Source organism: Ambystoma mexicanum, chromosome 11, assembly GCF_040938575.1.
Source record: "Ambystoma mexicanum isolate Mex_15411 chromosome 11, UKY_AmexF1_1, whole genome shotgun sequence".
In the NCBI taxonomy this organism is placed as follows: domain Eukaryota; kingdom Metazoa; phylum Chordata; class Amphibia; order Caudata; family Ambystomatidae; genus Ambystoma; species Ambystoma mexicanum.
The window spans coordinates 1,257,123,525-1,257,149,673 of NC_090934.1; the positions used below are offsets into that span (position 1 = coordinate 1,257,123,525).

The window sequence follows — 26,149 nt, forward strand, 5'->3', positions numbered from 1 at the left end:
CTCGGGAGGCGAAGATTGTGTTTTTTCGCATCCATTTCACAGAGTCCAACAAACCTTCCATTAGGGAGTCATTTTGACAATGATGACGAGCAGCTCGATCGCTCAACCTGTCTTGCCATCTCGCCGCATTTTCAGCATTTGATGTCATTTGAGCTTGAAGGAAGCACGAAAAGTGTTCAAGTTTATCAATTTTTGTCGTTAGATTAGAGATGGCAGCACCTTGATCACTTATAGATCCTATCAGTGATTCAAAATTGTTGGTGAATGGAGCTAAGGCAACAGCAGAGGCAGCTAAAACATTGTTGTGTATCTGAGAGAGCGCTTCGGGTGAAATGCCAAGCGGTTGAGGTACAGAATCATGAAGGGACAAGGAGCCAACTGAATTATCCAAGTTATAATGCGGGTTAAAGGTGGAAAATATTTTTATAGAAATCGTCGGATGAACTTCTTCGCCAAACTGAGATGGCCTTGGGTGTGGACTACTTGCATTCAACGTTGAGTTTTCACATATAGGAGGTATGATGGAAGTACGTTTTGCCTTAAGCTCGGCAACTCTTTGCAGGCGACTAGCGCAAGCAATCGCACTCCGATCGCGTTGAATAGGGAGTGGATTGAATTCTAGTTCCGGTGGCTGAGGAGTGCTGAATGGCTGAACATCGCCGAGCTGATCATTTGCACTCGAGATGGAAGAGCGACCAACGTCTGGAGCTTGACATGCCAAAGCGCTATCGTTGTCAAGTTCGGTGTATTCAAAGGTTGCTCCTAGAGCAGCTCGACCTGCTGTTTTTAGTATGGGAAGATCAATTTGGGAACAAATTGGATTGATTGTGGGCAAAAAGCGTGGAATATTAGCAGGGGCCTTCAATGTATTTTCGGTGCTGATCAAGGCAATCTTGGGGCCACGCGACTGAACCGGAAAATGACAAGAGCTTTCCTCCTGTAACAGACCATCATTGACATTGGGGAGACAAGTCAACCCCACAGTAGGCGTAGATAGTCGTTTATTGTTCAGAGCTTGTTTGGGAATTAAATTGTTCATCGCAAGGTTTCCCGTCTCAATCTTTTTAACAGTTCTTCGTCAGTCACTAAATGTGACAAGAGACCTTTGTCTGTAGAAAGGCCAGCAGCGTTCATGAAGTTGTTGTTATGAGAGGGCGTAGGTGCCATTATAGCCAGTTGCGTCGTTCGTGATGTATCAGATGTTTTAACGTCGGACCAAGGCACCGGAATATCGCCTGGAGCGCTAAATGAGTTCAGTGAATCCACCTTACCCGCACTATTTGCTGATATGTCTGTTTCACCGACAAATGGGATTCCATCATTAGAATCTGGATTACATTCCAAATTGGTAGTGGGGAATCTCGATGAGTCGGGATTGTCTGACTGTACTGCTAAGGCGTTAGATGGAACTGTGAGCAGTACAGATGGAATTAAGGCATTGGTTTGCGCGCATTGCTCTTCAAGAGACAACAAAGCTAGGGGCTTTGGAGAGCTGATAGCTTCTGTTGGTAATAACCCATTTGTAGCCATAAGCGCACGCCCAGTCGCTTTGCTTACCTTAGGGCCGACTGCAGCTTTCATCATGGACCAAGGATTTGTTAAGCGCCGTTGCTGTAAGGATTTTTTTCGGGTCTGTGGGCCGTCTGCCGATAAAGTCATTATTTGCGGCGGCTCGGCAAGAGTACGTAGGATGAAGCCACCAGTGCCTAACAGTCGCTTAACAGTCACAGGGCTTTACTCCTGACGGGCTTAACGCCGCAAGGGTGGTAGCCTCTGCCCTTTCAAGGCCAGCCCGAGTCACGTGATGAGGTCACGTGCCGATGTTGCCACGCATCCTCCAGGAAGCGCGTTGGAACGGCGTTCGCGGCAGGAGCAGGGGGCAGCTCGCAATGCCGGATCAGGTGGAAGCAGCTTCTGTGGGCTTCAAAGTGCTTTCAGTAGTAAGTTCTGTCCCCATATAACCTGTTAGTCCAGCCAATCTTATTCAGGTAGCGAGCCAAGTGTTTTTTCATCAGTGAAAATGTGGAAAACTTATTAATTTCATTGTGCATAGCAGTAAGCAAGGTGTTGTCTGCGTTCGGTGTCATTTTTGAATACAATTCAGCCCTCTTTCTAAGAACCTGAGATTTCCACGAGATGAGGCCCAATTCCAGTCTAAGAATGGACATGGGTATACATGTTGGGAGGCCAAGTATTTTCTTCCAATATTTCCCTCCAGTATCTGCAGCCACCCCAGATCCATTAACTGTAAGGCTTCTAGGCCATAGGTGATCATGGGTGCTAATACCTGCATATATAATTGACGTGCAGCCCAGATAGTGTACCCGCAGTGTGAAGTAGAGAAGCGGTATATCAGGGCAGTAATTTGAGCCGCTCGAGTAATTTGAGCTTGCTTACACATAGTATATTGTCCCTTGGGCTCTATCTCAATGCCCAGGTTTCAATAATAGGGTGTATATTGGATTACAGACTAGTGGATTTTAAAGCTCAATTGTGCTATCTTCTTGCTGGTGAAAGCCACCATCTGGGTTTTGTCCAGATTGATTAAAAGGCCATTTCTTTGAGTATAAGTCCATAAAGCCTCTGCTGAACTGCAAAGTCCACCAATTGTGTGGTCCATAATGACTAAGTCATCAGCATACGCTAGGACCGAACAGTGGGCAGTACCTATCTTAGGGGGACAATTGTGTACTGCTGTTAGTTCCTTCGGTATGTCATGGACAAATAGATTATATAACAGTGGTGCTGTGACACAGCCTTGTTTTACACCACAGGTTTGTCGAATCTTGCTAGTTATGTTCCCCGTAGAATCTAACTTCAGAGAAACTGAGGTGTTATGATGCAATAGCCTGAGGTAGTAGAGTATCCCTTTAGGACAACCCAGGTTCTCGAGTTTAGACCACAAGAGTTCTCTCGGTACTAGGTCAAAGGCCACCTTAAAATCGGTGAATGCATATAATGGTGGATTGCCAGTTGATCTGGCCTCGTTTCGAAGTATGTCCATCACAGCCAGATTATGTACTGTGGAGTATCCGTCCCTGAAGCCACATTGGAATCGATCTAAAATCTGTTCTTTATCCACCCACGCTTGTAGTTCATGCAATAAGTATGTTGCAAACAATTTGCCTGTACAATCCAACATGGACAGTAGCCGATAGTTGGATGGATCTGCCCGATCTCCCCTCTTATAAATCGGGACCAGAACTGCTGTCTGCCAAGATTCCGTAATGCATCCATCATTAAGTATCTTATCAAATAATATTTTCAGGACTTCTGCCCAGTACTCTGGATTACTTTTTAGTATAACATTTTCCAGGCCATTAGGCCCGGGTGCTCTCGATTATTTGAGCTTTTTTATCCTGGCAGTTAGCGACTCAACTGTCACCTTAAAAGGTGGAGCGGGTTGAGCCAAATTTACCATCTCCTGGGTCTGTCCAGGGGCTGAGTGATTGCGGATTCTTAGGAATTCCGCCCACTGGCCTACGCCAATAGGGTTAGTGAGGGAGCTACTAGTATCACCCCTTGCCTTACCCAGCAGTCCCCATATAGATCGGGAATTCCCTGTACATAGTATTTGGACCGTCTTTTACCATTTAATTAGTTTGGTTGCATAATCCTTCTGCCTGAGCCCGTTACCCTCACCTGGCTCCCACAGGGGCGGTCGGTCGGACCCGGACTGCTGCGGCCTCCACCCACGTGATGCGTAGTGCAGCGATGACTGTCTGGATCTGCCCTCCTAATCTTGTCTGCTTTGCCCGTAGAAATATTCTACTACAAGTGGAGGGATAGATTTAGCCACTTGTGGATTCAAGCGATGGCACCCCCACTGTCCTCCCCACTAACCACCTCTGAAGCGCCCTCTCAGCAATCTCACCTTATATTCTTGAAGGATGAGCCCTCCATCCTGCGAAGCACGCAGGGGCGCGTTGATGACCAGTTACTTCACTGGCCTGAAGATATTGGAAGAGTTGTAAACAAATCCTTACTCCAAAAGGTCCGGTGAAGAGCCGTAAGTATATAGTTCGTAAGAGTTCAAAATGTTTGTAATTCACTCCTGTCCAATTCCTCTTTTACCTTGCAGCTTTGACCCAATAAGAAGATTGACAGCTGAAAGCGCTCCGGTAAAAGTCTGTTACCCAAAACTGTCCGATAAATAATGCCAAGGGTTAAACTTGCTGCTTTCTCCTTATCTTACAGGTGCGGCATTAGAAGATGTGGCGTGCTGATGAATTATACCTCCGGCGGTAAAATCAGGTAAGCATATGGCGGCTAAGAGATTGTCTCTGTCTGTTCTCTCTGCTCACCTTGTTGTTTCTTGTTCCCCTTAGGTGCCGGGATTCGGCGATGTAAAGATGGAGACAGCGCCGGATCGAAGAGATGCTGCATGGAACGGTGAGTATGGTGCGGCGCTGCTGCTGGCGATGCGACGCGTTTAAAACAAAGTCTTTCCTCTGGTTTGAAGATGCAATGAATCCGGAATCAGGTAAGAAATCAGGTAATACTCTTGTTCTGACCTTTGCTTCTTTCCTTCTTTCTAGGTGCTCCAGGTTCGAGGCAGGCGTGGCAGAAGGCTGGATGCTGCTGCTGGCACGGTGAGCGTTACGCTGCTGGATGCAGAATAACGCGAAGCGTGTGCTGCTCTTCGGGCGTGGTTTAAATAGCCTCCAAAGTAGTCCCAGGTAGGTATTCCTCCCCAACCACATCAGAGTAACAAAATAGTCCCTAATGTAAAGTAGTCCCTTCCAGGCCCCACATGGGCTTGGATCTTCTTGCAGCATGGTCTGCATCAGGTAAGTGTGCACCTATGAGCCTGGCACCTATGGCTCCAGGACGGATGGCCCATATGAGCCTGGCGCCATAGGCGCCAGGACTGAACCCAGACAGCCCCTAGCAGGGGTTGCTGGGTTTTCTCAAGGCGACGTGATGCCTGCTCCCGGGGCTGATGGACGTGGTCTGGATGCCCGGGGGTATGCATCACGACAGAGCCATGATCTAAAGGCATTCTTGTACTTCATAGTTGCAATCTGATAACTTTTCCATGTGATGCAATCTTTGTAGAGCTTCTTAAGCTCTGCTCTAAATTTTTTTTTTTTTTTTTTTTTTTTTTATTAAGCATATAGAGTAAATAAATACAAACTTTTGCTTATTTCGCTCACTTACAAGGCCAAACCATATCTTGAAGTCTTCTTTATATTTCTATCGCAATTCCTCCCATACTTGTCACTTTTTAATTGTTTATTCAAGTCCTCTTTGGTTTGGCCTAAGTGTAGACATATATCAAAGGTTATGCTTTTTCCTTCGTCATGAGATCCTTTTCTATTTCACTGTGTAATTCCGGTTTGTTTTCCAATTTGACCATCATCGTTTGGAGAAAAATTCCAAGAGCTCTCGTGGTCTTCTGATTAGGGTTAACGTACAAGGTTTCCCACCATAAATCAGCATCCACCCCGCACGTCGGAGTTAATGCTGGGTGTAGGAATGAATCTCTTGCTAATCTTAGTTCAGGACAAAACATTATTAAGTGTTTTAGAGATTCCACTTCCTTCTCACAGAGCCGGCACATGTTATCACTTACTGTGCCGTATTTCTTCAAATTTGTTTTTGTTCTTAGGATATTTAATCTAAATCGTAAGATTAGATCCCGATGAATAGGATTCCCACTCTTTTTCAGATAGGTAGATAGAGTTTTTGGTACTGATCTGAGATTGTTTGAAAGAGTGTGAGATTTGGAATTGGCGCGAGCAGTTTCTGTTTTATCCCAGTCAGCACACAGTAACGCAATCTTCACCCTTTTAGGGTTATTGCGTAGTGTGTCCTCAGACATATTTAAGTTCTGTAAGAGATCTTTACATTTTTCTTTCCAACTAGCCAGTGGCCAGAATTGCGCTTTTATGTTTTCGTCCTTTAAGATTTCATATTGAGGTGGACAGTCTTTGATCAGTGTCTTTCTGAATGTTAATAGGGCTTTCCATATAATTGAGGCCTGCAAGGAGTACAAGCCCAGTTCATGTCGTATTATAATCATTGGGACACATTGAGGTAGTCTCATTAGTCTTCTCCAAAATGTAGCTTCTACCTTACCCCAAAATTCTGATGGTATTCTGAGTGCTGTGTCTCCGGCATAGGCAACAGACGGAATAACTTTTGTGTTATAAAAGTCAACTGTTGGTTGGATCGAAAACTTTCCGAATTTTTGTTTCAATATAAGCGCTTGTGCCGTTAGTTGACTCATTTTACGCATTATATGCTCTATCCACGGTCGGTCATTCCAGTCTGCACTTATTATTGCTCCCAGATATTTTGCGCTCGTTGTTATTGGAATAACTTTATTCCCAACATACCATTTGAAAGACTTTTTCTCTCTGGCTCTTGATGTTTTCATTATTAGGATTTCAGATTTTTCAGGATTTATTTCTTGGTTATTTTCTTTGACGTATGTTTCTAGGGCTTCCAGTTTTTTCTGCAAACCGATTGGGGTCTTATCTATGATGATCAAATCATCTGCGTACAACAGATGGCCCACTGCTGAGGTGCCTATTTTAGGCGAACAGCCTCTCGGTATGACAAGCCTGTCCTTTATCTCCAGAATGTAAAAGTTATAAAGGATCGCTGCCATAGGGCACCCTTGCTTTAGGCCTCTTGTTGTCGGGATCGGTTTGGTTAGGTTACCTTTTTGGTTTAACCTTACTTGGATACATGTGTCAGTATGCATGGCTTTAATAGCAGCCACGAGATCTTCAGGACATCCCCTTTGCTTTAGCTTTTTCCACAGGATTTGTCTATCCACTTTATCAAAGGCGGCAGCCATGTCTATGCACGCCAGGTAAAGTTTCTGTTTTTCGCAGATGATTTTAGCCTTTAATAGGTTAAGTATGAGCAGATTTAGCCCGCAGTCAACTTTTTCAACGAACCCTGTCTGCCGATGGTCGTAGTTTCTTGAGTCTATGATCCATTCCTTTAATCTCTTTAAGAGGATACCTGCGAATATTTTGCCTATTACGTCCAACAAAGATATTGGACGATAGTTCTCAGGCTTGCATCTATCTCCCTTTTTGTGAATGGGAATAATAATCGCTTTAGTCCAAGATTCCGGTATTTGTTTAGTTTTGATGATTCGTTCAAACAGTACGTAGCACATGTCGGCCCACACTTCAGGTGATTGTTTTAATATGGCGTTTGTTAGACCATCGGGCCCAGGTGCCCGCGAACTGCTTGCCTTGTTGATTAGTACAATGATTTCCGATTTCTCGAATGGAATGATCCACGGAGTCTGGTCCGTAATTATTTGCGTCTCTTCTAGCATCTCTTGGCTATACGCTTTTTGGAAATATTGGATCCATTTTCCTTCGTGAATCGGGTTTATCTGTTCTATTCCTTGTGGTGCACTTGTTTGATTCATTAGGGCCCACATGAATTTAGCGTTTTTATTGGCGGTAGCTGACAGCATCTCTTCAGAGTCTCTTTGAAACAATAAGGCCCTGTGAGATTTGGCCCAATTCCGGTAGGCTTTTTTTAACGTTGCCCTTTCTTCACATGCCCTCTCGGTGTTCAGTTTGTTTAGAGCTCTTATCTTTATTGCTAGCTTTGATTTTCTTTCGGCCAGTTCAGAGTTATATTTATGCAGTCGAGGAATTTTTCGCTGTATCTTGTGGCCCGATTTTACTCTGAAAGTGGAAAGACATGTTTCGTATTCAACTCCCGTGTTGGTTGTTAGTTTCCAGCGTTCTATGGTTTTTTTGAGCTTCGATGTCATATTTGGTGCTATTCGTAATCTGTTAAGGCCATTGTTCGTTTCGACCTTGTAAGGCCAGTTTTTTTGGTAGGCCGATGCACTTTCCTGTGGTTTGATTGTAGATACACACGTAAGGAGAAGTATTTTGTGGTCGCTTTTGCTTGTTGGAATTATATTCAGCGAAGAGATTGTTTTGAACGTTTCTCTATCCACAAAGAAATAGTCAAGGGTTGCGTTTTGATTATTTGAAGCCCATGTGACTGCTCCTTGTCGGTCGCCGTTCACATTTCCATTTACCTGCAGGAGGTCTCGACTATTCATCTCCGCTAACCATCTTTTCATACGCGTTGCTCTCTGTTGTGAGACTCCTCTTTGTTCAACATGAGACTTCTTTATACAGTCTATATTGAGATCACCACAAATGATTAGTGTGGGTTTCTCAAATTCGGCTCTCAGTTCGTCAATGTGTTGAAGCACAGTTCCTAGGAACTTCTCACCGTCCTTGGCTTTAGGATTCCAGTAAAGATTAATAATAATTTGATAGTGCTTCTTGGATTGATGAAAACCTCCATTATACTCTTGAATTATGGTTATTTGTATAAGTGGTGAGGGAGTCATAACCCGTAGTATATTTCCTTTGTATTCGTTTTTTATCACTGTCAACAGTCCTGCGGAAGGTCTCCCTTTCCGACCTTTATATCCTTTGTTAAGCAAACATGTGGACCCCCCCATGACTGGGGGTTCTAGAAGCCAGCATTCTTGGATACAGATAATGTCTGACGATTGTAATTCCTTATTCAGATGATCTAGCAGATGTCGATGCCCACGAGTATTCCATGACACTATTCGCAGGTTATTTGAGACGTCTCCGCAGTCGATCTACAGGTTGTTTTTTGTGGATAATGTTCCAGCGAGCCAGTTCCAAGGTTTAGTTGTGTCGATTTTTGTCACAAGAGCTGCTTCGCTACCAGCTAAAGGGCACAACGCCTTGCATCCTACGTTTCCCTTTATTCTCATTCTGAGAGCGGTGGGTCCTCGCAAAATTGTTGGAGAGAACCTTATTGGTTTTGCATTCAAATCATCTGTTGTCAAGGCGGCCCTTGATGGAGAGTGGCTCGGGGACCGTGGCAAATTATGCAACTGATTTAATCCTTGGTCTTGGTTTTTAGATTCAACCGATTTGATGTCAAAGCCAAGGGATCTGAGTGCATCGGCAGCTAACCAAATAAGATTCATGATTGCTTTTGAAAACAGATGGAGGCAAATTCGATCGGTTTCGTCTTCTTTAGGAAAAGCCACTATCTTGATGTCTTTAGGCTCAATGACTCGTAGTTGTGGTACGTTATGCAAAAGTCTCATAAGATTTGATCTATTTAAGATCAGACCATCTCTAGCTTTCAACACTCGTTCTACTATGATTATATGGCCTTTCTCCTCCTTTTTAGCTCGCTTTTCCATGGACGCGTTCCGCACGAGTCGATCAGATTGTTTTTTTGTTTCATTCCTTATGGTTTCTCGTCGAGGCAGATCTTTCTTTTTCTGATTCTCTTGATTTGAATGGTCCAACATAGCATCCAATAATTGTTTTTGTCTCATTTCGTTTATGCTTTTGCGTTCCAGCAAATCTCTTTTTTCCTGTAAAGTTTTGAATGTTGGTGATTGGGTCTCGCTGTGGTTTAGTACCACGTTCTCGTCGTCCTGTTGGTCGGCGTTCACTAGGTCTTCTTGACTGGCCGAGTCTACAGATCTGTCGCTCTCGTGGACCGAGAGTTGCAGGAGGGCATCTATGTCTTCGCTGGTGTTTGATTCGTCTTCCTCTGTATCTACAGTTATTGATTTTGGAACGAATTCTCGATTTTTATAGTTTTGGCATTTTTGGGAGCCGTTTATTTGAAAACTTCTTTCGGCATTATGCGGCAAGGTTCCAATCGGTTTCAAATTACGAATGAAGTAACGGGTTCCTTCTGCCGAGGTGTGTTTTGGCAGTGGAAGATTTTTTAACTTCTTAGCTGTTTTCCCCAAAGCAATTTCCTTTTTTTTGGAGAATTTCACAGCAGTTTGTTTGGGTTGGCCACCCGTTTCCTTTTCCTTTGTTGCTAGTGAATTTTCTGTGGAAAATAAAGGAAATAGGGCTTTATTTTTATCTACCTTAGGACAGTTGTCAACATGGCCTGTCAATGGATTTATTATCAAATCCTGTGTGTCCGATTGTGCAGCAGGACCAGTTGCTGGGGCATTCACGGGTCTTTCTTTACAGCTGGTGTTTTGTTGTCCCATTGATGACTCCGGCCTCACTAGTTCTGGATGACTGTCAATAACCGCTGTTTTATCTGACATATTATCACTTTCGTTCGTGCAACTCCATGCGTTTTCTGTGGACGTATATTTTTCCATAGTTTGGCCTTGATACCTGAGTATATCCGGTTTCATCATTGTTATTGTATCACTGAAACAGTGGAGAAACGCCTTCTTGTCTTCTCTGGCATCTTTCATCAGATCGATGAGAGTTTTGAAAATGACATGTTCTGTTTCTTCCTCTCTTGCTCTCTTTTCTTTAATAGTCGTAATATACGATTCTATGTATATTAATTTGGATTGAATTAGAGCCAAAAGAGTTGATTGATCCTTGTAGTTTTCATAAAGTACTTCATATAATTTGAGGAACGGTGCCATGGTTATTGTCATCATAGATCCCACTGCAGCTTGCATGTTAGCGCAGGCTTCTGCATTGGCTTTTAATATTGCTGGTGCAATTTTGTCGTAGGCAATCTCTGCCTGGCTGCGCTTTGAAGACGCTTTAGCAGGCGGAATCTCGTGTTCGTCATCTGTACTTTCAATTGTGGTTGGCTCGATGTCACTGTCCTTTCTTTTCGTTTGTCTTGCTTGTTTCTGCAAACTGCTATTTGCTGTAGCTGAGAACAGCAATTCATTGTAGAACTCTTTCATTTGACTTGGCTGCGTCAATACAGATTTAGATATTATTTCTGGGGCTGTTTTGAAGTTAGCTGGAGTTATTACTTCTTCTCCCAAGCCTCGTTTCGATCTATTTGGGTGAGGGGTTGAGGTTTTTGTTGGGCTGGTAAGCACCGCCAGGGCCTCAGCTTCTGTAATTGAAATGTTTGATGTTTGTCCATTTTGAGCGTCTTGTGGCTTCGAGGAACAGTCTTGGCTGGGGACTGGACTAGCTACAGTTTGCGGTAGCTCTATGCAAGCAGGATTGCATGGACTGTGATTCTCTGAAGGAAGACTCCTCCGGTCTCCATCTTTTGCTAATGTCTGGTTCGTTACGCTTGCAACTGGTTCTCCGGTTCCAGACGCTTGGAGTAATTCTTGATCAGTAACTTCTAGTGCAGTTGTCATTGAACATTGTTCTCCGTTGATACCGGAGGCTACTTTTGTTGCTGTTCCGAGGTCTTTTTTATTAAAGTGCCATCTAATTGATTTTATGTCCGTGAGAGAATTTGCTCTTGCTTTACTCTTTTGGGTAAAATTTTGAGTATGGCTTTTATTTGCTCTGAGTAAGTCCTTTTTTGCGGCTGGTGGGCTTGTTGATTTAGTGCTTTTGCACATGGTTGATTTTGCAGGTTGCTTTAAACTGCAGTTTTGATTTTGTCCTTTTAGAATCGGGGGCTCTTCAAAGGTCAGGGGGGCGTGGACTTTTTGAGAGAGAGCCAGACTTTGCTTTTTAGTGGGAAAACGGGGGTTCGGGGAAAGTTCATTGTCGTTCCAGAGGTCTCCCATGGCATCCACATATGCAGGAGAGGTTGGGCTTTCACATAGCTCTTCAGTTCCTTTATTTAGCTGTGTTTGTGGAAGCGTAAAAAAGGCTTCTTCACGGGGAGCGCAGAAAACAAATTTTCCCACGCTCTCTGTCTCTTCGACTCCTACGGAGTTTTGAATCCCATCCTCTTCCGTTTGCGACACTGTTGGGGCCGTACCTCCGGACCGCGGGTCAGTAGGTGTATCGTCCAAACACACAGCCCTTCTAGCCACACCCACACCCTCTCTCCCCACCACACCGCCACCTCCGGTGATCGGGGGGCGGTCATTCGACCTTCCTGTCTGAGCGCACACAGCTACCCTAGAACCAAGGGTCTTGGGGACGTACTCCCCACAAACCCCCGGCAGGGGAGGCCCGCTCACCGGCTCCAGAAAACCCCCCGGCACACCGGCCACACTCCCAGAGACACCTCCACCCGCCCCCCGCAGCGAGCGGCCGGAGCAGTGGGCCAGCGAAGCCACTCCAGACTCAACGAGCCGCACGACAGCCGCAGGGGAGGGGAGGCACCCCGTTAGGGAGGAGGCCTTAAAGTTTTTCGAGACTGGGGAACAGATTGTTTGACACGTACCTTTTGGTCCATTGACCGCAGTTTCCGTATTTGGAAAAACCGCCAGCCGCAGGGCACCTGTTTCTGACAGGCCAGCTGCGGGGGCGGAGATAATATCCACTGGCTCTCTGTTGTGTTCAACACTGGCGCATTGGGGTCCATTGCATATTGGCATGCCGAAGCCGTTGACAAGTTCATTCCGAGTGTTGTTTTTGTCCATCTGCGTTTCATCAGAAGGCACAGGGTAAGGCGCCTCATCTACTTCATACAAGGCGTCGGTCATTTTTGAGCGGCTCCGTGTATGAGGTGCTTGTTTCTTTGGGTGGTTTAACGCTGTTTGTCTTATGTCCATGTCGCCTTCTGCGCCCTCTCTGCGAACACTCTGCTAACACTCCGCGGACGCTCCGCGTCTAGAGTGAGCTTATGTTCAGGCACCACCTCCAGGCACCACCTCCAGGCAGTGGAAAGAGAAAAGATACTCAGGTCCAGCAGGGTAGCTTCCAGGCACAGGCACCAAACACTCTGCTAACACTCCGCGGACGCTCCGCGTCTAGAGTGAGCTTATGTTCAGGCACCACCTCCAGGCACCACCTCCAGGCAGTGGAAAGAGAAAAGATACTCAGGTCCAGCAGGGTAGCTTCCAGGCACAGGCACCAAACACTCTGCTAACACTCCGCGGACGCTCCGCGTCTAGAGTGAGCTTATGTTCAGGCACCACCTCCAGGCACCACCTCCAGGCAGTGGAAAGAGAAAAGATACTCAGGTCCAGCAGGGTAGCTTCCAGGCACAGGCACCAAACACTCTGCTAACACTCTGGCATCTCTGATTTCTATATCGAAAACATTAGACGATTAGGTTTCAGGGGTTATCGGGGGATACATTTCTGTCTCCATAAAAACATCTTTACTTTTGACAATAATATCTTCAAACAACTCCAAGGCACCGCCATGGGGTCTAAATTTGCTCCATCTTATGCTAATGTGTATGTTTTTTTTTTAATCACAACATGCCTGGAAACATCCTCTCTTTCGCAGCAATTTCAAATTCTGGGGTCGTTTTATAGACTACATTTTGATTATTTGGGAAGGCAATATTCAAGATCTTGAAATTTATGTTACCCATCTCAATAACAATCTTTATAATTTATCTTTCACAAAATCAGTCAGTGCAACAAACATTGAATGTTTGGACTTGGAATTATTTGTGGAAAATGCGCAAATCCAAACAAAACGTCACTAAACCCTCGGCTGGTAATAGTCTCCTTTTCGCTACATCCCATCATCCTAAACATACCATCAACAATATCCCATATGGGGAGATCCTCAGAATCAAAAGGAATTGTAGTTCACCTCTCACCTTTCAAGATAACCTCAAACAAACGTACCACACATTTAAACAGAGAGGGTATGGATCAAGGACCATCAAAACTGCTATCAGCAAAGCAAAGCAAGTCTCAAGAGATTCTCTACTTCTAGACAAACCGAAAATCGGTACACCAAGACCCAAAACTCAGTTAATTACTACATACAGCACAGAAGCCAAAAAATCAAACAAATACTCATTTCACACTGATTCAAGTCTATGGAAACATTTGGACAACCTCCCGAGTATTTGTTTCCGGAGAGCACCAACTATTAAAAATCTAATCAGTCCAAGCTTTCTTAACCCGACAACAAGCGAGAGTAAAATATTCTTTTAAACTACTACCAAAGGTACATACAAATGTAGACACTGTAAACTATGCCCATTCTTCCAACAAGGAAAAAAGGATATTCTCCCAAACGGAAAAACTAAATCCATCAACCAGATGATTAACTAACTCAATTTATGTGATATACGGAATTGAATTTATCAATGGGAAACTGTATATTGGGAGAACCATTAGGAAATCAAAGGTGAGAATATTCGAACATACATATACGAGCCATCCGAGACAAAGATCTCAGATCTCCCATCTCGGTTCATATCATCACGAACCACCCAATTTTTGACATTGCTAACCTAAAAATCTTTGGCTTGGAGAAAGTGATGCTACCCCCTCGAAGAGGTAACAAGGAGTAACTTACGCAAACAGGACTGTAAATGGATTTGTATTATGGACACATGCATATCAGGTCTGAATTGTGATACTGAAATGTATAACTGGTTGTAGACATTACTTTTATATTTATTTTTCATCTCCTGTATATATTTTTTGTTGGCAGGTGACTGATGATCTCCAGGATATCTCATTTTATGTACCCAAAAAGTTGCTCTAGGTAACATATGGTGTAAAGATTTAACCTGCTTGCAACAATTTCATTCAAAGCTTCAACTTTAGTCTCCTCGAGATGTAAACAAAAGGATATGTCTACACGTGATTATAACTTTGTTAAAAATCTATTTTCTGTATTCACCAACTACCACAATTGAAATCTCCAACAGGACGCATAGATTAGATATTTCTATAATACCCATTACAGATTCTAACTTCATTCAACATTGGTCTTTTAATTTTCATAATAACTCTTTTCTTATGAGATGTACCTAACTGCACATGCTCAATGTGTTGAAATGGTAAAAAGGAAGTTTAAACACAAAGTTTTTCTATTATTCTTGTCTACTTTACTTAGCCTAAACCATTGCATCAGAAAGGTTAGCCCAAATCAATGTATTAGTAGAGTTAAACAACTATCAGAGGCCAGCTTAAACAAACAGGCCGAATTTCCTCATTACCTTGCTTTACCTGATCCAAAATGGCCGATCACGTTGGGCGCGGCATGATGACGTCACCGCGGCACGCGGACAATATAAATAGTGCGCGCAATAATGCCTGCACTGTACACTCTTCTAGGCAACCTCTCAATGGCTTATCACGGCTAGACAGGATTAAATAACCACTAGGAATGAAAGAGGTAAGTCATCATAGATTTTATTGTAAAGATGGTGCAGCAACCATTTCTTTGCTCCAAGCCCTTATATATTTTTTTTTTCACTAACTCTAAACAAAAGTTATCTGCATATTTCTCTCTTCCCTGCAGTATTTCTGATTATTTGAATTTAAAAATAATGATCAGGCAATTTTGCTAACAATTCCTAAAGAGTATTTGGACACATCAGCCATCTACCACTTAACTGAAGCATAAAAAATCATTTGGATGAAAATGTAACCCTCAAAACTGCATCACAATTAGGGCGAGTCAAACATGATGTTTACTAGTACAGGTTTAGAATGAGACTTAACTAATATTATGTGTTAAACCCATACAAACCCCTTTTTTTTAGTTTAACAAATATACCTTTGGTTCATTTTCTTGTCTGAAATCACTTTTCGTCTCCCGATGAACCATTGACAGTTTCAATGGGGAAACGTGTCGAGAGTTAAGGACATAGAAACTGAAGTATAATAAGGATCTGCGTATTTCAATTGATTTGAAATTTATAAGGTGTGAAGCTAACACCAGGCAGGACTTTTTTTGTTTGTTCTTTTCTTATCAAATTACGACAATAAAGAGGACTTCAAGAATACCATCCATATTGAACCAGGTTTCTTTCAAAACCATAATCTGGACCCCATTTCAATTATACAATACTAACTGGATGACTCACCCTTGAATACTGTAGGAATTAGGTTGGCGCAAGTGAGTAACCTCTTCCCAATCCTTTACCTACTTACAGTGTATTTGTGTAGCAGCCACACAGTCCTTGGGAAGTACTCATGCTGACAACCTTGCGCATCTTTTCAAAGTTACCCAACATTAGTTCTCTTTTAAATTAGCAATAGCAATCGCCAATGGAGTGCTTTGTTGGCTGCAACCTTTTATTTTTTCAAATACTATACAGGGTCTACCTGGCTGAGGAAGGCAACCGAAGGAAACAACTGCTTCTACCCAAACCCAATCGCTTGATCATACTTCAACTGGCCCACAATCACCCGTGCGGGGGCCATATGGACTCCCTGAAAAGACAACAAAACATTTTAAAGAGGTTCTACTGGCCAGGGATTTATGGAAATGTTGCCAAATTCTGCAGGGAATGTGAGACCTGTCAGCTGACAAGCTGGAAGAAGCCAGCTAAAGCTCCGCAACAATGCATGCCATTGATTACCTTACCATACCCTTTCAGCGCATCGGTATGGACTTGGTAGGACCACTGGAGCCACTGTAGAGGCTAAAAGGTATTTGTTAGTAATCGTCAATTACACCACCAGGTATCCCGAAGCATTTCCCCTAAAGGGGACGTCAGCAAGACAGCTATGCGATCAGCTAATTCCCTTCTTTGCCCGGGTAGGCCTGCCTGACAAAATTCTTACTGATCAAGGGACAAACTTCATGTCAAGCATCGGGGTGTGAGGTCTGTGAAAGACTACAGGTAAAACAGTTAAGCACCTCAGTCTACCATCCCCAGACGGATGGATTGGTGGAGAGGTATAACAAGACAAAGAAAATGCTACGGAGAGTGGCGGGACCAGAAGGAAGAGACTGGGACCATGTGATACCCTAATCCTGATGGTGCTGAGAGATACACCTCAATCCTCAACTGGGTTCTCGCCTTTTGAGCTACTATTTGGGAGACAGCCCCGAACGGTTCTGGACCTAGTTAAAGAAGACTGGGAAAACAACCAGGAAACCACCTTAACCGAATATGCAGAAGGATTGAAAGAACACAACCACCGTACAAACCATGGCAGAAGCCAATCTAGGGCAAGCACAAGCCAACCAAGAAAGAACCTACAACAAAGGAAGCCAGCTAAGGAAGTTCCAACCAGGGGAACGTGTACTGGTCCTGTTACCCACCTGCACCAACAAACTATTGGCAAGGTGGAGGGGACCATATGTGGTAAAGGACGTCCTGGGACCAGTCAACTATCTGATTCATCAACCCGATCGAACTCCTTCTGACAAAGTTTATCATATCAACCTCTTAAAGAAATGGACAGAACCCACCCCCATAGCCACCATCATGGCCTCATATGGGATGGAGGAGGAAGCCCCTCAGGCGATAATGTCACACGGCCACCTGCAGAAAGTACATTGGGGAGAAACCCTGACGGACCGAATGAGAAATGAAATCCGGAAAACCCTAAAAGCCCACATGGAAGCTTTCTCTCCCCTATCTGGTAGGACCAAGGTCTTGGAGCACCGCATCGAGACCCTACCCGGACAGACAGTCAGGCTCCGACCTTACAGGATCCCAGAAGCCCGAAGACAGGTAATAAAGAAGTAGCAGAAATGGTTCGGCTGGACATTCTAGAACCTTCTACTAGCGCTTGGTGCTCACCTATCGTGCTCGTACCCAAACCAGACGGGTCGATCCGGTTTTGTATGGATTATAGACAGCTCAACACAATTTCTCAATACAAAGCCTACCCCATGCCTAGGATGGATGAACTTCTTGAAAGGCTGGGTTCTCCCAGTTACCTTAGCACTTTAGACCTCACCAAGGGTATTGGCAGATCTCACTATGATCATCGGATAAAGAAAAGAACAAGTTACTTCTTACCTGGTAACGTTCGACGGGATGGTCCTCCGACGTATTCCTTATCTTTGATAATACGTTTCCAGCTTGCTGGCCTCGGAAATTTTTTCTGTAGAGGGCGCTGTGCGTCGACGTCCGCCGAGTCGATGTCCCTCGACAGCCACCGTATCAGCGCCGACGTCACCATGCCCATAAATAGCCACGCGCTGCGTCCGTTGCTCAGTTCCGTTTTGTAGCATAAGAAAAGACATGCCTGAATCGGTTAGTAACCTTGAAGGAGCGAAAGCTGCAACCACAAGGGAAGTTATCACTGCGGGGATGGATGGGAGGGGCGATAAGGAATACGTCGGAGGAACATCCGGTTGAAAGAACGTTACCAGGTAAGAAGTAACTTGTTCTTCGAAGGGATTGTGTCCTCCGACGTATTCCTTATCTTTGATAGACTCCCATAGCAGTGGTATGTAATTGGAAGAGGGGGTGATAGTGTTATGTATCCCTTTAGGGATGGACCGAATGTAATACGGCCTTGCCAAATCTGGTCTCTTGAGCAGTGGTGGAAACCAGATTGTAAAAATGTTGTGAAGGTATGTGCGGACGACCATGTGGCAGCCGCACATATGTCCCGGACCGGTACCCCTCTCTGGAGAGCCGAAGAGGCTGGTATACCCCTGGATGAATGAGCCCTGGATGAATGAGCCCTGAGATTTTGGGGTGGCTCTTTCCCTGCTAGTCTATAACATTCCAGGATGGCCAAAATAATCCACCTGGTGATGGTTTGTTTTGTTATGGGTAGTCCCAACTTGTGACCTGAGTATCCTACAAGCAGTTGGTCTGCTTGCCTGATCCTAGCCATTCTGCTGATGTAAAAGCTGAGAGCTCGCCTAGGGTCCAGCCTGTGTAGCCTTTCCTCCTCTTTCCCCGGATGGGGAGGAGGGTAGAATGAAGGCAAGGTAATTTTCTGAGTAATATGGAATTCAGAAACCACCTTTGGGAGGAAGGAACAAGTTACTTACCTGTAACTGTTGTTCTCCAGCATGGGTCTGGCATGGATTCACATGCTCATGAATATTCCTCGTCGTCAGGCTGGGAATCCTCGGTATAGAAAAAAATCAGTATCAGTTTCGTTTCTGATCTGTCTTTCTTAGTAGTAACCAATCACTGGTCTCTGGGTCATACTGCCCCCAGCCAATGACTGCCCTCTCCCTAAGCCCCGCCTCGGGCAGCCATCCTCAGATTTGGTAGCACGTAAAGTGGCAGTATGACCAAGTGAAGAGCCGCAGAGGGGTAGGCGGGAGGGTTCGCATGTGAATCCATGCCAGACCCATGCTGGGGAACAACAGTTACAGGTAAGTAACTTCTTCCTTCTCCAGCATGGGGTCTGGCATGGATTCACATGCTCATGAATAAGAGAATACATAGCAGTACACACATGCACAACCACGGGTGGTGGCAACAGGCTCAACATTAAGCAATACAACAACTCAACATTAAGCAACTCTTACCTCCTCACCAGGCTCACCTTAGGCGAATAGGTTGCGCAGCACTGCTTGGCCGACCCTGGACTCCTCCCTGGAGTCCTGATCGACGCAGTAGAATCTTGTGAAGGTGTGCGTCGACCTCCACGCTGCAGCCCTGCAGATGTCCAGCAGGGGCACACCAGACAGGAATGCCGTGGTAGCAGCGATCGCTCTGGTCAAATGGGCTCTCGGATGGACGGACAGCTGTCGGTTTGCCAACCGGTGACAGTGCATGATGCAGCCGGAGAGCCATCTGGAAATGGAAGTCTTCAAGAGAGCCTTCCCCTGATTCACAGTCCCAAAGTTCACAAACAGTTGTGACGTCTTCCGAAAACTCTTTGTGCGGTCCACGTAGAACTTCAGTGCTCTAGCTACATCCAGCGAGTGCAAAGTCCTCTCAGCCGGCGACGAAGGCGACGGGAAGAAAACTGGCAACACCAAGGGCTCGTTGAGGAGGAAGTCCCACGGCACCTTGGGCATAAAGGATGGGTGTGTCCTCAGCACCACCCTTGTGTCATGAAAAGTCAAGTATGGAGGCTTGCAAGATAGGGCCTGGATCTCTCCCACTAGTCGTGCAGAGGTGATGGCCACGAGGAAAGCCGTCTTCCATGACAGGAACTTCAACGGCGCCGAATGCATAGGCTCCAATGGGGCCACTATGAGCTTGGTCAGCACCACATTAAGCTCCCACGCCGGGGCAGGAGACTTCACCGGCGGGAATGATCGGAATAGTCCCTTCATGAATTCTTTCACCAGACGATGAGACCACAAGGACGCCCGTCCCGTCGTCCTGGTATATCGGGAGATTGCAGCCAGATGTATTTTGATGGAGGCGTGAGCCAGTCCAGTTTTGGCCAGCGACAGTAGGTACGGCAGTACTTGAAGGGCCGTAATCCGCAGAGGGTTAATCTTCTGTGCACGGCACCAGACAGAGAACCTCTTCCATTTATGTCCGTAGCACTTGAGAGTTGAGGACGCCCTGGCCTTTGCAAGAATCTCTCTGCAGTCGGCCGGGATGTCGTACCCTCCAAACTCTAGTGCTGCAGGAGTCAGACCTGCAAGTTCAGCGACTCCGTTTCGTAGTGAAGAATGGCGCCTCCTTCTCTGGAGAGAAGGTCTGCATCCGTCGGCAGCTTGACTGGTGGGGACGTTGACAAGTCCAGAAGGTCCGGGAACCAGATCTGTCTCGGCCACGCCGGTGCAACGAGGATCATCCTGCACCGGGACCTCTTGAGCTGGTTGATGAGCCAGAGCAGCAACGGCAGCGGAGGGAACGCATAAAGAAATAGGCCGTCCCAGGGGAACGAGAAAGCATCGCCCATGCTCCTCGGCTGGGGGAACCTGCTGGCGAACCTCCGGCACTTGGAATTCGTCGCCGCCGTGAGAGATCGATTTGGGGTTCGCCCCATCATCGGAAGAGTCGAACCACTTGATCCTGGCGTAGTTCCCACTCATGGCACGAGCGCAGCTCCCTGCTGAGTGAGTCGGCAATCGTGTTTTTTATTCCTACCAGATGAAGAGGCACCAGAAACATCCCTTGGGCGACGGCCCAATGCCACAGATCCTGGGCTTCCTTGGACAGGGCCGGGGACCTGGTTCTGCCCTGCTTTTGGATGTAGAACATCGTGGTGGTGTTGTCGGTGAAGATCCTCACCACCTTGCCCTTGAGGGACGGAAGAAAGGACCTGAGGGCCCAGAACACCGCGCGGAGCTCCAAGATGTTGATGTGGATAGACTTCTCCTCCGGGAGCCAAAGGCCTGTCGCGTGAAGATCTCCGGAGTGTGCTCCCCAACCTTCCAGGGAGGCATCCGTCTTCACCGTCACCTGGTGAGCTGGGGTCTAAAAGTCTGTGCCCGCCGACAGATGGGAGCGGGTACCCCACCACCGGATCGCCCGACGGAACGTCTCGTTGAGGGATCCTGTCCTCGAAGCTGCCCGTCGACTGGATCCAGCGGGCGTCGAGGAACTCCTGTAAGGGTCTCATCCGAAGCCTGCAAAGGCGCACCAGATAAATGCAGGAGGACATCATCCCGAGGAGGGACTGGATAGATCTTACCCTGGCCATGTCCGTGGCCAGCAAACGCTGCACCTTTCCCAGAATGGTCCTGGTCCTTTCCTCCGACGGCGAGGCCAGCCGCGCCACTGTGTCGAGCTTGGCTCCCAGAAATAGGGCGACTTGAGATGGAAACAGGTGGGATTTTGGAAAGTTGGAGAATCCCAGGTCCGTGAGCAGCTGGACAGTCTTCGCAGTGTGCTCCACGGCGAGCTCCCTTGTCCGGATGAGCCAGTCGTCCAGGTAGGGGTAGACGTGGATCCCCTGTAGGCGCAGCCACCGGTGCGAGGCACTTGGTGAACACCCTGGGTGCCTACTTCAATCCGAACGGGAGGGCCTTGAACTGGTAGTGCCGCCCTTGGACCACGAACCTGAGGAACTTTCGGTGTCTTTTTAGAATTGGGATGTGGAAGTACGCATCCTCCAAGTCCAACAACGACAGGAAATCGCCCTCCTCCAGCTGTCCCAGCACATGCTGGAGGGTGACCATACGGAACCTCTGTGCCTTGATGTACTTGTTCAGTCGTCGTAGATCCAGGATGGGACGCCATCCTCCTGTCTTCTTTTTTACGAGGAAGTACCTTGAGTAAACCCTGGAGCCCCGAAGCCTCTTTGGGACGAGCTCGATGGCACCCTTCTTGAGCATCGCCCTTACTTCCAACAGTAGTTGAGGGACGTGATTTTCCTTCCTGGCCACGGGTGGAACGCGAGGGCACTTCTTCTGAAACTCGAGGGCGTGCCCTTGGGCCAGGGCGTCCAGCACCCAACGGTCGGTGGAGATGGACTCCCACACGCTGACGAAACTCGCCAGCCAGCCTCCCACCGGGGTGCTTCGGCGGGGGCCCGACCCCACGGTCGGTTCAATCTTGTTTGGAGGCCACCTTGCCTCCTTGACCTTGTCGACGACGACGGGCACCACCTGACTTGCCGCATTCCCTGTAGGCTTCCTGGGACGAAGATCTTGCTGCTTGGCGGTAAGTGGAGGAGCCACTGCCGAATCCTTTGGAGGCACCTTGTCTGCCTCTGGAGCTCCGAAAGGATGGCCGTCGTCGTTGGAGCACTCCCAGTGCCCGGGCAGTCTCTGTGTCTGTCTTGATGGCCTGAAGGGACTCATCAACCGCCTTCCCAAACAGGTTGTTCCCGTCGAAGGGCATGTCCAAAACCTTGGTTTGTACGTCATGGCGGAAGTCCATGGCCTTGAGCCATCCTCGTCGTCTCAAGCAAACGCTGTTGCCCAACTGACGGAAACCGGTGTCGGCGATGTCTGTTGCCACCGTGATGGCGTGGTCTGAAGCAATCTCCCCCTCCTGTAGGATTTCAAGGGCCTCAGCCCTTTTGGCGTCTGGAAGGAAGTCTAACAGAGGGGCCATTTTGAACCACAACTCCCTGTCGTAGCGGGCTACGATAGCCAGGGTGTTGGCCGCCTTGATAGTCGTCGCTGCGGATGAGATGATCTGTCGTCCCATCGTGTCCAACTTCCTGCCCTCGTCGTCCGGCGGGGAAGTTGATGTCGAGGCCAATGCCCCCCCAGCTTTCTTCTTTGCCACAGCCGAGACGACCGAATCCGGGGTAAGTTGTGCCCGAAGGCACAAGGGGGCAGCGTCGGGGACCCAGTACTTCTTCTCGTACCGGTCCCCCTTTGCCGGCGCCATGGCAGGGTTCTTGAGGAGGGCGTGCCCCTCATCCCAGATGTCATCAAGAAGCGGTACGGCGAGGACCGTCTTCCTTTTAGCCTCGCGCCATTGGTAAAGGAACCCTTCTTTCTTCTTGTCTTCTGGGCAGAGCTGAAAAAGCTTGGTTGCCATGGAAATCATGACATGAAAGGATCCAATCTCATCAGGCGGGGACGCCCGAGCAGGGGGCGACGGGGGACACATCCCATCGTCACCTCTGTCGTCATCTGTACCTGTCGTGGCCGTGTCCGTGCCTGTATCATCCCCGTGGTTAGTAGACCGGGGGGGAGGCAGAGGTGGGAGAGGTGGCGTAGGATGCGTCCTACTCTTATGCGGTGGACTCTCCGAAAGTCCTGGCTCCGGGTCCCCTGTCGAGTCTGGCTCAGGTACCTCCGTCGGGGGAAGGGGCAACCTTGTCCTCATCTCCGAGCATAAGGACTGAATCGCTGACAAAATGGCCGCCGAGGTGTCCTGCGGTGCCGGAAACGACGGGCGCGAGGGCTCTTGAGGAGCCTTGTCGGCGACACCGTCGCTCTCGTCGTCGCCCTCGTCGGGATCCCTCCCGATGGGCTGGGCCTCTTCCACAACTTCGATGAGCTCTTCTTCAGAGGTCGTGTCCATATCCACGATGGCCACCAGCCCCTCACCCACCTTTTCCAACGCGGACTTCGTGGGGGTCTTCTCAATGGGCCTGAAAGACGACTCCCTCCGCGGTGGCAGGGAGACTCTGGGTCCTGAGGGCGCCTCCACTGGTGTATACTCCACAGGCTGAGCCAGGGCCGCGACGACATCCTCAATCGAGGTTTTAGCAGGGTGAATTAAGGCCATCGTCACCTTCTGGACGCCTGGGGCCTTCACCTTGGTGGGAGGGTCCGCGCCTTGCTCCCCCTATGCCGGAATCTTCGAGATCAACCAGGGCCTCTCCAGAAGCTTCGCCGGGTTCTCGGACTTCCTCTTACCCGAGCCAGAGCGTTGGCTCGTGGTTGATGGCGCTGGGGAGGATGCGCCCTGCCTGGCAGCCAAGGAGCCCAACCGTTTGGCGCTCCCGGTGCCCGCGGACTTGCGGTGCTTAGCCTTTTGTTGGGCCCCTGTCGCCGGGGCACCCTCACAGGACTTAGAAGACTGCTCGGACTTCTTTTTCTTCTTCTCGCCTGACGGGCTCTTCCCTTCCAGCCAGTTGGCGAGACGGAGGTGGCGATCCTTCATGGTCCGCTCGGACATGTTCTCACAAAACGCACAGTCCTTCTCCTTGTGCGTCTTGTCCTCATGGAGACAGTAGAGGCATAACGAATGCTCGTCCTCCTTGAAAACATTCTGAAGCTAGCATCCAGGGCAGGTCCTTAACAGCTTCCCGGGCGTCGAGCTTCCTTTCTCCTGGGCCATGTCCGGCCTCGGAAGTTCTGTAATCCTCCAAAAGCGTAACTCGACGAAATCTTCACCCTTGAGGGGCGTAGAAAACTCCGAAACGGATCCCCGTTGATCGGATGTAGAAACGGTGGAGCTTGAGGCTCTATTTAACCGAAAAATGAGAAAAATCTCCTGAAAAAGCGCAAAAACGCAGCAAAAGCTCGAGAGCTACAGCATGAGGACTCCCAACACTTGAACGTGCGGTAAAAATCTGAGGATGGCTGCAGGAGGTGGGGCTTAGGGAGAGGGCAGTCATTGGCTGGGCGCAGTATGACCCAGAGACCAGTGATTGGTTACTACTAAGAAAGACAGATCAGAAACGAAACTAATACTGATTTTTTTCTATACCGAGGATTCCCGGCCTGACGACGGGGAATATTCATGAGCATGTGAATCCATGCCAGACCCCATGCTGGAGAAATTGGGCTTCACCTGTAGGACAACCTTGTCCTTGTGGAAGATTGTATGTGGGGGTTTACAGGAGAGAGCTTGTAGCTCACTCACCCTCCTAGCAGATGTTAGTGCTACCAATAGGACAGTTTTAAGCGTGAGAAATCTCAATGCGCAAGAGTGAAGAGGTTCAAATGGAGTGCCCATTAAGAAGTTTAAAACTAAATTTAAGTCCCATAATGGAACCTGGAATGGTTTTGGAGGGTAAACATTAGTTAGACCCTTGAGAAATTGTACCACTAGAGGAATTTTGAAATACGATGGTTCCTCCGCAGTGCGCTTGAAGATAGAAAGCACTGCGAGATAGCCTTTTACAGTGCCCACTTGAAGGCCTGAGTTAGCCAAGTAGAGTAGAAACGATAACACCGTTGGTGTACCGTGCTGGACTGCACATCAATCCAAAGACCGTTCTAAGGGCCCAGGAAACTAAATACTTGGGTCATACCGTTGGGTGGGGGGTGGGGGGAATTATCAGACCACAGGTCTCCAAAATTGAGGCAATACAATCCATACCTTTTCCCACCACCAGGAAGCAGATAAGAGCGTTCTTGGGATTAACCAGGTTACTCACCGTAGTGACCACCTTACTCCTAGTCCATAGTCCCCATTCCTCCATACTTGTGGGACGGGACGGGAGCACTTTTGTAAAAAGCAACCAAAAATGTTTCCAAAAATGTCCTTCCTCTCTTTCTTGCGCGGGGCCCGGCACATGGCTGTAACCCCGCCCACCTTGGCTCTGCCCCGCACATCACCCATCAGTCCTTTTCTATCGCCAGGTCACAGACCTATTAGCAATAACAGAGGAACCTTATTAGAGGGGACGGCGGGCGGGCGTATGGAGGAAAGGGGACTATGGACTAGGAGTAAGGTGGTCACTACGGTGAGTAACCTGGTTATACTCCTACGTCCTGTCCCCTTTCCTCCATACTTGTGGGAGATTCCCAAGCACTCCGAACAGGAACTACGGGTGGATGGACACACCCCTTACTGATAAAGGTTCTTCAGCACAGCCTGTCCAAACTGAGCATCAGCTCTTGAGCTAATGTCAAGACAATAATGCTTATAAAAAGCAGATGGGGGAGGCCCAAGTAGCTGCCCTAGTGATGGACTCCCAGGAGACATATTTCTGAAAAGAAACCGCGGCTGCCTTGCCCCGCACCAGGTGCGCGTGAATACCCTTAGGAGGTTTCAGCCCTTGGGCGGTGACAGACTCCGTGATGCAGGCAGTGAGCCACCGAGAAATAGTCGCCTTAGACGCTTTCTTACCCTGAGGGTTGCCGAAAGTCACAAAAACTTGAGAAGAACTCCTAAGCTCAGAAGTCCTGTCAAGGTAGAACTTAAGAGCCCTTCTGAAGTCAAGACAGTGCAGAACCCTTTCAGCCTCTGAGGCAGGGTTTGGAAAAAAGGCCGGTAGGGAGATCGACTGATTCATATGGAATTCAGTTACCACCTTCGGTAGAAAGGCCGGGTTTGTCCGTAGGACTACCTTGTCCTTGTGAAAGACCAAGAAAGGATGCTCCACTGACAAGGC

At 47.6% G+C, this 26,149-nt stretch overlaps 1 protein-coding gene across 1 annotated transcript in view; it reads right to left on the reverse strand.

Moving 5' to 3' along the window:
- The window catches only part of SNX1 (sorting nexin 1), a 1,264,276-nt gene that overhangs the window by 714,656 nt on the left and 523,471 nt on the right, over positions 1 to 26,149 (reverse strand). The gene's annotated exons all lie outside the window — the stretch shown is intronic.